Source organism: Dermochelys coriacea, chromosome 13, assembly GCF_009764565.3.
Source record: "Dermochelys coriacea isolate rDerCor1 chromosome 13, rDerCor1.pri.v4, whole genome shotgun sequence".
In the NCBI taxonomy this organism is placed as follows: domain Eukaryota; kingdom Metazoa; phylum Chordata; order Testudines; family Dermochelyidae; genus Dermochelys; species Dermochelys coriacea.
This window is the reverse complement of record NC_050080.1, coordinates 31,234,493-31,245,426: the sequence shown is the minus strand read 5'-3', so window position 1 is coordinate 31,245,426 and position 10,934 is coordinate 31,234,493. Positions and strand designations below refer to the sequence as shown.

Genomic DNA, 10,934 nt, shown 5'->3' with positions numbered 1-10,934 from the left:
ACCATTGTTGTGGCCCCTTGTGGCATATAGTAGTTTAGATAGCTTAGTGTCCTTTTTCTTTTGTAGAGAATCAAAGTGTGTTTTGTAAATGGCTTGTCTAGTTTTTGTAAAGTCCAGCCACGAGGAAGTTGTGTGGAAGGTTGGTTCTTTATGAGAGTATCCAGTTTTGAGAGCTCATTCTTAATCTTTCCCTGTTTGCTGTAGAGGATGTTGATCAGGTGGTTCCGCAGTTTCCTTGAGAGAGTGTGGCACAAGCTGTCAGCATAGTCTGTGTGGTATGTAGATTGTAATGGATTTTTTACCTTCAGTCCTTTCGGTATGATGTCCATCTGTTTGCATTTGGAGAGGAGATGATGTCTGTCTGTATCTGTGCGAGTTTTTTCATGAAGTTGACAGATTTCCACTCTATACGGCTAAATTCAGTGCCTTGCATAATCACAGGTTTCAGAGTAGCAGCCGTGTTAGTCTGTATTCGCAAAAAGAAAAGGAGTACTTGTGGCACCTTAGAGACTAACAAATTTATTAGAGCATAAGCTTTCGTGAGCTACAGCTCACTTCATCGGATGCATTTGGTGGAAAAAACAGAGGAGAGATTTATATACACACACACAGAGAACATGAAACAATGGGTTTATCATACACACTGTAAGGAGAGTGATCACTTAAGATAAGCCATCACCAGCAGCAGGGGGGAGAAAGGAGGAAAACCTTCCATGGTGACAAGCAGGTAGGCTAATTCCAGCAGTTAACAAGAATATCAGAGGAACAGTGGGGGGTGGGGGTGGGAGGGAGAAATACCATGGGGAAATAGTTTTACTTTGTGTAATGACTCATCCATTCCCAGTCTCTATTCAAGCCTAAGTTAATTGTATCCAGTTTGCAAATTAATTCCAATTCAGCAGTCTCTCGTTGGAGTCTGTTTTTGAAGCTTTTTGTTGAAGTATAGCCACTCTTAGGTCTGTGATTGAGTGACCAGAGAGATTGAAGTGTTCTCCAACTGGTTTTTGAATGTTATAATTCTTGACGTCTGATTTGTGTCCATTCATTCTTTTACGTAGAGACTGTCCAGTTTGGCCAATGTACATGGCAGAGGGGCATTGCTGGCACATGATGGCATATATCACATTGGTAGATGCGCAGGTGAACGAGCCTCTGATAGTGTGGCTGATGTGATTAGGCCCTATGATGGTATCCCCTGAATAGATATGTGGACAGAGTTGGCAACGGGCTTTGTTGCAAGGATAGGTTCCTGGGTTAGTGGTTCTGTTGTGTGGTGTGTGGTTGCTGGTGAGTATTTGCTTCAGATTGGGGGGCTGTCTGTAAGCAAGGACTGGTCTGTCTCCCAAGATCTGAGAGAGCGATGGCTCGTCCTTCAGGATAGGTTGTAGATCCTTGATGATGCGTTGGAGGGGTTTTAGTTGGGGGCTGAAGGTGATGGCTAGTGGCGTTCTGTTGTTTTCTTTGTTGGGCCTGTCCTGTAGTAGGTGACTTCTGGGTACTCTTCTGGCTCTGTCAATCTGTTTCTTCACTTCAGCAGGTGGGTACTGTAGTTGTAGGAATGCATGATAGAGATCTTGTAGGTGTTTGTCTCTGTCTGAGGGGTTGGAGCAAATGCGGTTATATCGTAGCGCTTGGCTGTAGACAATGGATCGAGTGGTATGATCTGGATGAAAGCTAGAGGCATGTAGGTAGGAATAGCGGTCAGTAGGTTTCCGATATAGGGTGGTGTTTATGTGACCATCGCTTATTAGCACCGTAGTGTCCAGGAAGTGGATCTCTTGTGTGGACTGGTCCAGGCTGAGGTTGATGGTGGGATGGAAATTGTTGAAATCATGGTGGAATTCCTCAAGAGCTTCTTTTCCATGGGTCCAGATGATGAAGATGTCATCAATGTAGCGCAAGTAGAGTAGGGGCATTAGGGAACGAGAGCTGAGGAAGCGTTGTTCTAAGTCAGCCATAAAAATGTTGGCATACTGTGGGCCATGCGGGTACCCATCGCAGTGCCGCTGATTTGAAGGTATACATTGTCACCAAATGTGAAATAGTTATGGGTCAGGACAAAGTCACAAAGTTCTGCCACCAGGTTAGCCGTGACAGTATCGGGGATACTGTTCCTGACGGCTTGTAGTCCATCTTTGTGTGGAATGTTGGTGTAGAGGGCTTCTACATCCATAGTGGCTAGGATGGTGTTTTTAGGAAGATCACCAATGGACTGTAGTTTCCTCAGGAAATCGGTGGTGTCTCGAAGATAGCTGGGAGTGCTGGTAACGAAGGGCCTGAGGAGGGAGTCTACATAGCCAGACAATCCTGCTGTCAGGGTGCCAATGCCTGAGATGATGGGGCGTCCAGGATTTCCAGGTTTATGGATCTTGGGTAGCAGATAGAATACCCCAGGTCCTGGCTCCAGGGGTGTGTCTGTGCGGATTTGTTCTTGTGCTTTTTCAGGCAGTTTCTTGAGCAAATGCTGTAGTTTCTTTTGGTAACTCTCAGTGGGATCAGAGGGTAATGGCTTGTAGAAAGTGGTGTTGGAGAGCTGCCTAGTAGCCTCTTGTTCATACTCCGACCTATTCATGATGACGACAGCACCTCCTTTGTCAGCCTTTTTGATTATGATGTCAGAGTTGTTTCTGAGGCTGTGGATGGCACTGTGTTCTGCATGGCTGAGGTTATGGGGTAAGCGATGCTGCTTTTCCACAATTTCAGCTCGTGCACGTCGGCGGAAGCAGTCTATGTAGAAATCCAGGCTGCTGTTTCGACCTTCAGGAGGAGTCCACCTAGAATCCTTCTTTTTGTAGTGTTGGCAGGAAGGTCTCTGTGGGTTAATATGTTGGTCAGAGGTGTGTTGGAAATATTCCTTGAGTCTGAGACGTCGAAAATAGGATTCTAAAACAGACTCCAACGAGAGACTGCTGAATTGGAATTAATTTGCAAACTGGATACAATTAACTTAGGCTTGAATAGAGACTGGGAATGGATGAGTCATTACACAAAGTAAAACTATTTCCCCATGGTATTTCTCCCTCCCACCCCACCCCCCACTGTTCCTCTGATATTCTTGTTAACTGCTGGAATTAGCCTACCTGCTTGTCACCATGGAAGGTTTTCCTCCTTTCTCCCCCCTGCTGCTGGTGATGGCTTATCTTAAGTGATCACTCTCCTTACAGTGTGTATGATAAACCCATTGTTTCATGTTCTCTGTGTGTGTGTATATAAATCTCTCCTCTGTTTTTTCCACCAAATGCATCCGATGAAGTGAGCTGTAGCTCACGAAAGCTTATGCTCTAATAAATTTGTTAGTCTCTAAGGTGCCACAAGTACTCCTTTTCTTTTGCGAATACAGACTAACACGGCTGCTACTCTGAAACCTGTGATTACAGATAGTATGTCAGTAGTTGTAGGAGACCATCCAGAAAATATGTCATACCAATGGTAAGCTGTTATTTGTCTTTCTGCAGTGGCAATTCGTAACATGTCCCCTTTTGCATGTATAATATGAATGGTTCGGTTTCCCACATTGATTTTTTTGTTTGTTCTTGGACCATGTTACCTTTTTACCTTTTAACAGGTGATTGGTAACTTCCTGCTAAATCAGTGCTCACAGTAAGCTGAGACTTTTTTTTTTTTTTTGGTTGTGACAAATAGTAAATGCGATTATTGGTAAACACAGTACTTACATTACATTTACATTTGTTTACTGGTGGGTTGCTTACACTTTTATCCTCCCAAAACACTTCTTCCCAAGAATTAACACATACACATAGCCCATTATGCAGTACTTTGGTCTTATTATTTAATACACTATTCTCCTGAAATATTTTTACTACAGGGCTCTGGAGCAACAGGCAAGGACAAGCATACCCACTTTTTGAGGAGTCCACTCGGTACAACCTCTGATTGTTCAATAGCTTTCCTCTCTCCCCAGCCCACTGGCTCGAGGTCCAGGGTAGCCAGAAGGATCCCATGTGCAATATGGGGAGTGGGCTAACTTTTCATATCTTTGCTTCCAGAGCCTGTTGGTGTGTGATTTTAACAACAATTTCCCCAATTAAAAGGTCTAGCCTTACTATGCTAGAAATGACAGGTTTCAGAGTAGCAGTCATGTTAGTCTGTATTCGCAAAAAGAAAAGGCGTACTTGTGGGACCTTAGAGACTAACAAATTTATTTGAGCATAAGCTTTCATGAGCTACAGCTCACTTCATTGGATGCATTCCGATGAAGTGAGCTGTAGGTCACGAAAGCTTATGCTCAAATACATTTGTTAGTCTCTAAGGTGCCACAAGTACTCCTTTTCTTTATGCTAGAAATATACTGCATCCATTTGTTCTGATAAGTATCAAACAGTGATCTTTTCCTTTGCTTTAGCAAGTGTATCCAACCTCAGTGTTTCCTGATATTACCCAAAACATTTTTGTGTTCCAAGGTGGACAAAGCAAGTATCTGCATTTCAGTACATCCCATAGCTATAGCAGTATGGTTTTTCACTTCCATTTGTTTCTGTATTAAGTTGTTCTGTAAGACAAAACATAGAACACAAAACACAATTTCTATTGTGACAGTAGATTCATGGTATTCTGGGTTGCTCTTCAGCTGGTATCAGCTTTTTCTGATTTTCTGAAGACAAAAAGAACATGTTTCTACCCCTTTTGGGGTGGCAGATTATTGCTTAAAATATCCCTTTCTTTTACAAATATTCTTGCTGATTGCAGGCAAAACAGAGGAATTACACCCATACTTTCCTGTATTTTGTTCTATAGGCAGGCCATGTTTCAATGGCTTCTACCTTTTAAGGGTTATGGGGAAATTATTCCACTGTTTAGTCATTAAATCTATGAGGTGGGGTACCTCAGTTTCTCTTCTTATACAGCAGACCAAGTTTATAATGTTTTTCCTGCTATGTTAAGCTTTAAGTTTATTTACAGGTAATAGTTGAGAAGCATCATTACCATATGACCTTAAAGGATTTTTTTTTTTCAAAAATCATACACACTATATATTGTTACAGGGGTACTTATTAACATTAAATCTATTGAAGGATCTTGTTATACCATGCCTTTTATTTAGACAATTTGTTTCCTGACCAGGTATGTCCTTTATCTGCAGCTACTTGTGCTGCTTTCTTTATCAGTTAGGTAATTTGCATTAACACAGACTCTTTCTGGCTTGATTTTGGATCGAAAACCATCAGCAGCTCAGAGACTGTCCCTTTTAAGACAGAATCAACTTTCACCAGAGTTGTGATTACTTTTAAACTTTTAACTCCTGCTTTCAAAACACACAGCATCTGAAAAAGAAAAACCAACCTATTGTGGCTTCCTTTGGAGCCCTAATAGCATTTTAATTAAATAGTATGGTATGTTTGCATTTCTTTTACCCCTTCTACTATATACTCTGCACATGTTCTGGGGCAAATGCACATTCCTTCCATAGTTTAACTTCTATACCTTATCCATATCAATTTTTATATAAGGTGTAACTATTTCTTTTGTGCTTACAGAGTTTTCAAGTACCTTTATTAAAATGACAGTTTGATTACTCAGAGCCATCTTAAGGCTCAGTGTTTCTAACATTGCTTCTTTTTGTTTTGTGCACTTCACCCCTGCTGTTTCTTTAGAGGGACACTGTCTTTTTTAATTTCTTATTCTTTTACTACAGCTCTCATCTGCTATTTTGTTAAAAAAACAAACAAAAAGAATCCAGAATCTCTCCCTATTCTTCTGATTTGACTGCCCTGCTTAAAAACATTTTAAATTTTGTAAAGCATTGAGTTACTTCTTAAAGGTTAAATGCCAAATCCCAAAGGCGAACAACACTAATCACCTGTGTCTGGCAAAAAGGTCTGTCAGTTTTGCAACTTTGAATTAAAGAGTCAATGAATTTTTAGTGTCATTATTAAAAACAAACCAAAACCAATTGGGCCTTAGAATGTTACATGTTTACACATACAGATAAATACATAAAAAGAAAAGGAGTACCGGTGGCACCTTAGAGACTAACAAATTTATTAGAGCATAAGCTTTCGTGAGCTACAGCTCACTTCATCCGATGAAGTGAGCTGTAGCTCACGAAAGCTTATGCTCTAATAAATTTGTTAGTCTCTAATGAAGTGAGCTGTAGCTCACGAAAGCTTATGCTCTAATAAATTTGTTAGTCTCTAAGGTGCCACCGGTACTCCTTTTCTTTTTGCGAATACAGACTAACACGGCTGCTACTCTGAAACCAGATAAATACATACACGTTTCTTTTTCTTAACATCCCTTCTACACTGCTCTGTTTTTACATAACTGTACACAGATTACATTCCCTTTATACATTTGAGAGCAGCTAAGTTCCAATAGAAACCCCTTATGTTCTCTTAGGAAATTTGACTAAATTGTCCATAGTCAAATGATTTCAATCAGATTGTCTCTTTGCCTGGATTATTTACAGACATTCCTTTGGAAAAGGGCTCATTTTTCCATCAGAATGGCTGCAAAGAAACCAAGAATTCTTTTTCTCTAACACTTTTCCTTTTTAACATTTTTACAAAGTTTAACTGCTTAATTCCCTCCAGCATCTACAGAATTAACTTCTTACTCTTTTCTTCTTAAATTACTTGCTTATTTTTCAAAATGACACCTTAGTCAACTCAGATTTTACCATTCCAAATACTATTTCAGGGATCTGAATTTCCCATGTCTGCACTTACTCCTTTCCTTACTCTTGCCACTATGCCTATTTTCCATTTTCTTTATCTGTTGCCTGCCTGCTTGTCTGGGCCTGATCCTGATTTTTTTTGTTTGTTTTTTTCTCGTTGAACTGTCCCTTTCCATGGGTACAGGCTTTGTTCCACTAGCAATTTAGCAAGGAGGGTGGGCTTCTCAACTAGCCCCCACCGCTCCTGGTCCCTTTCCTTAACCATTTCTTTCAAAATTGTGAAATCACCACAATATCACTCTCAAAAAATACTACACTGCCCTATCCTATATCCTTCAGCGTTTGATTTAACAGACCAAGATCTGTGTAAAATTAAGATCTTATGTTTGCCCATGCAGTACTGGGGCTTACAAGTTCCTTTCTTCACCCTGTTGCCCATGCCAGTGCTGGGACTTATGATTTTAACCCACTCTGGGCCAGAGGGAGAAACGCTAAGTCTCCCTCTGTATTGCTCGGACCTTCTACCACCGAGGGGTCATACACCAAATATAAAAACCCCTCCCAGGGGCAGAGTGAGAAACCCTAAGTTCTCCTCTTATGCTCAGTCATGGTATGGGCCGAGGGTGTTTGCACCTATAGGTTTTTTTTCTGTTTGGAGCGAGGATCTCTAAGTCCTCCTCCTACTGCCTGACCCTACTACGACTGGGGGTATACCCAACTCCAATTATTTCCCCCCAGCAGTCCGGGCTGGAGAGTGGGATGCTAAACCTCTCTCCTATCTCTAAGCCCTGCTACGACCGACGGTGTGTATACCTCTTAATAATATAAATTCTCAATTCGTAAATGCCAACAGTGAATACAATATTAACCACACCTAGTTCCCTTTTTACTGCCCAGTATCTCTATGACTGGGGGTGTGTACACCTGAATGATCGATCACGGAGCAGTATTGTCAATAATTATAGCGCATATACTCTTCCCCCTTTTGCAATTCTCAACCAAAAATGTTATACTTATAAGAAGCACACACACACACAGAGTTGATGCCAGTTGATGTTATAGTTACCCTTCCAGAGTCTGGATCAATCTAGTGGCCAGCCAGATTGGTCGCAGAGGGGAGCAGGGCTCTGTCGGTCACGATCCGATGCTCCTGGAGTGTGGCAAGATGAACCCAAAGTCCCATGGCCAAGAACCCTGTTCTTATAGTCTTTTTTTCTCTGTTGAAGTCTATGGATTTTGCTGTGTCAGTTTGGTGACCGGTTACTTCTTAATTGGTGTATCTTTGATGTAAACATTCCAATACACCTCCAAGAGGATCATCCTGTCCTGGTTCCAATGTAATCAATTGTCCTGTCTTTAGGGGGTGCCAGACATCATCTCAGGGTCGTCAATCTGCCCTTCCTTCATTATGGATGCGCGTTGATGATTCTCTGGTGTCATTAAGTCTCTTCACTCCTTCTTCCTTGACCATCTGGCTATAACAATGGCCTTCATACCTTATCTTTTCCTGATGCATACATTCCTCATTCACACAAACAGTCTTTTACAGAGACCTTTGAGAATACAAACAGTGTCAGTTTATTTGAATCTTCTTAAAATAGACACAATACAAGATCTTGTCTCTTACTTACTAAACCTTAAAACAAAGAAAATGAATATTTAACTAGAGTGTCTAATTTGTAATACATATAGGAAACCATAGTAGACATTATAACTTATCCTAAAACAAAAGGGGTGACCATAATCAGTCATAAGGATTGTGTACAGTACATCAATACAGTCACTGGCAGTCTGTCAGAAGCATTTCTACCAATGTCCCAGAGGATCATTCCTTTCTGCTATTCAAAGGGTGGCTGGTAAAATGGAATGAAGACATACATTAGTACCTCTATTCTTATAGTACAATTATAAAATCCTGTTCCTACATATGGGTGGATCCCTCCATAATTGTTCTTTTCTGTACACCCTGCCCCCTGAAGCTCTGGCACTATCGGAGACAGCATTCTGAGCTAGATGAACCGTAGTCTGACCCAATATCGCTGTTCTTATGTTATGTCAAGGAGCAGAACACTTAACAGCCAGTCTTTAGTTGCCAATGGAATCAAGTCCCTTGAAAGGCCAGAAGACTGTTAGCTGTGAAGTTTCCTCTGTTCCTGTGGTTATATGTTTGGAAAGAAACTACCATGCATAACTCTTGGTTTGCCTACACCAGAAAAACAACTCCTTGCTGATAACGGTGCAGCTGAGTTGGCACTGAACACAGGTTAAGGGCAAGTGTTGATTGAAAAGCAAAAGTTAAAACCAAAATGGTGCTGAACCTGATTGGTCTAATTTTGTTGAACGTGGCTTATTTTTGGCAAAAATGGAGCAAATGAAGCCACTGCCCCAGTCCTTCTGTCTGGAAGTGAACCTGGCTGAGAATTAGATGAAAATGTTTGGTGCTTCCTGCAAAGTGTGGTAGGATCGCAAGTACCATTGTGGATAAACCGGAGTTGGTGAAATCTCCCTCTCTACCACAATCAGCAAGCCAAGAGATATGGAGCATGAGGATGACTGCAGACTGTTAGTGGTATTCAGAAGTTTCAAGAATGCACAAATGTCACTTGGGAAAAGCACATTTCTTTTGAAGAAACTTCCAATAAGGAACTACGTGAGATCATTGATCATTTTGCTACAGAGCTACATAATAAACTAAATTGTATAAAACTGAACATCCACCAAGTAGACTAATTGAATTATTCCTGAAATACTTGATAACATGATCAGATCCAAGAGTGATCTTTTGAGTGAGTATTGCAGGGCCAGCAAAAAGCTGCTTCCCAAATGAATGTTTCAGCAAATAGTGAAAGAGTAGATGTGTGTCTAATTAAACATGCATCCCGTAGCTTAAAGACAGAGTGCAAGAATAAACACATGGCAGAGACTAGATCTGTCTGCCAAACATGTGGAGGGAGTCATAACACAAGACAGAGGTGTCCAGCACACAGGGTGGATTTTCATTCATACAACAGAAGAAACCATTTTGCAAAAGTCCATCATTTGTAGCATAAGTTGTAAAGAAATACAAAAGCAAGATACTGTACATTAATGGACATACTGATGGAAGACAAAGCTCCAAAAACAGAGTTCTTTGCTGGCTCTCAAGTTTAGCAAGGGTTTTACAATAAGTTGTTTTGACACTGGAAAGAATTAACCAAAGGTGATTTTCAAAATAGTTCCTAGAGCTGAATACAGTGGAATCACAAACAAAGTTATTAGTGACCACCACATTAAAAACAAAACAAAACAAGCTCATCTCATGAAGTGGGCACAAAATGAGCCTCTGTGGCAAAGCAACACTGGTACATCTGTGTGAGGACAGATGCCATCTCACAGTTTGAAATAGCAGAACAGGAAGTCTCGTGTTTGTTTGTGTTGAAGAACTGTCTGCAAGTGCAGGTTGTCAGATGGGTATATAACTTATAACAGGGCATTGAACCTTTGGGCACATGTGTGCCATGCATGCCTATTAGGGAACCTGGCTATTTAATACTGAAAATTCTGGGAGATACAGTCCAGAGGCACAGTTTGGAGCTGTAGTCCTGGGACACATAACTAGGATCAAGCATGTGATCTGCAGGAATAAATATTCCTGTCCCTCCTGTAGGAGCCAGCACACTGAGACACATAGCAAGTGGCGGGAAAGGCTCTCTGTGGAGGGCCAAGAAGAAAGGCTGAGGAAAGCTCAGAAGCACTCAAACAGGAAGGTGCAGGGTACTGTGACTGGAGCTCTGAGATGGGTGAAGGGGTGTTTATATTCTGTTAGCCATAAATTAAACCCTTGTGTCACGCTGTAGTGTCTGGAGTGGCTCACGCCCATGAGTGCCTACCTCAGGGCAGACTGTTAAAAGCAGGGCAGACACCCCAGACTGGTGTGTTCTATAATAAGATTTTACCAGGTCAGTACCCTGTGTGAACTTCCAATAGTCTTGTAATGGAATCACAGACAGTCCCCTTAGACTGTCCAGTCTATCTTACCACCCAAGCAAAGCTGGACTATGTAATAAATGGTCACTTACACCAAAAAATCACAACATATTCCAAGTTACTCCCAGTCCCAAGAGACCAGTCACTGACCCAGATCTCACACCAAAGAAAATGTTGGGAACCAATTCTATACTAAACTAACTAAAGGTTTATTAGCTAAGAAAACAGAATGAGAGTTATTGAGAGATTAAGCAGGTAAAATGCATGTACAGGAGAGTCACAGTCTGTAATTCCAAATGCTAATAGAAATGTAGTAATCTGTAAGTTTCCCAAA

General features: G+C 41.2%; 1 long non-coding RNA gene across 1 annotated transcript; it reads right to left on the bottom strand.

Annotated features, from left to right (window-relative positions):
- Positions 1-1,775: 1,775 nt before the first annotated feature.
- LOC122456431 lies at positions 1,776-8,552 on the bottom strand. Its single transcript, XR_006275356.1, has 3 exons — positions 8,419-8,552; positions 5,649-5,653; positions 1,776-1,787 (listed from the first exon to the last, which is right to left on the bottom strand). It is a non-coding gene; the product is annotated as an uncharacterized LOC122456431 (long non-coding RNA).
- Between the last annotated feature and the right edge of the window lie 2,382 nt (positions 8,553-10,934).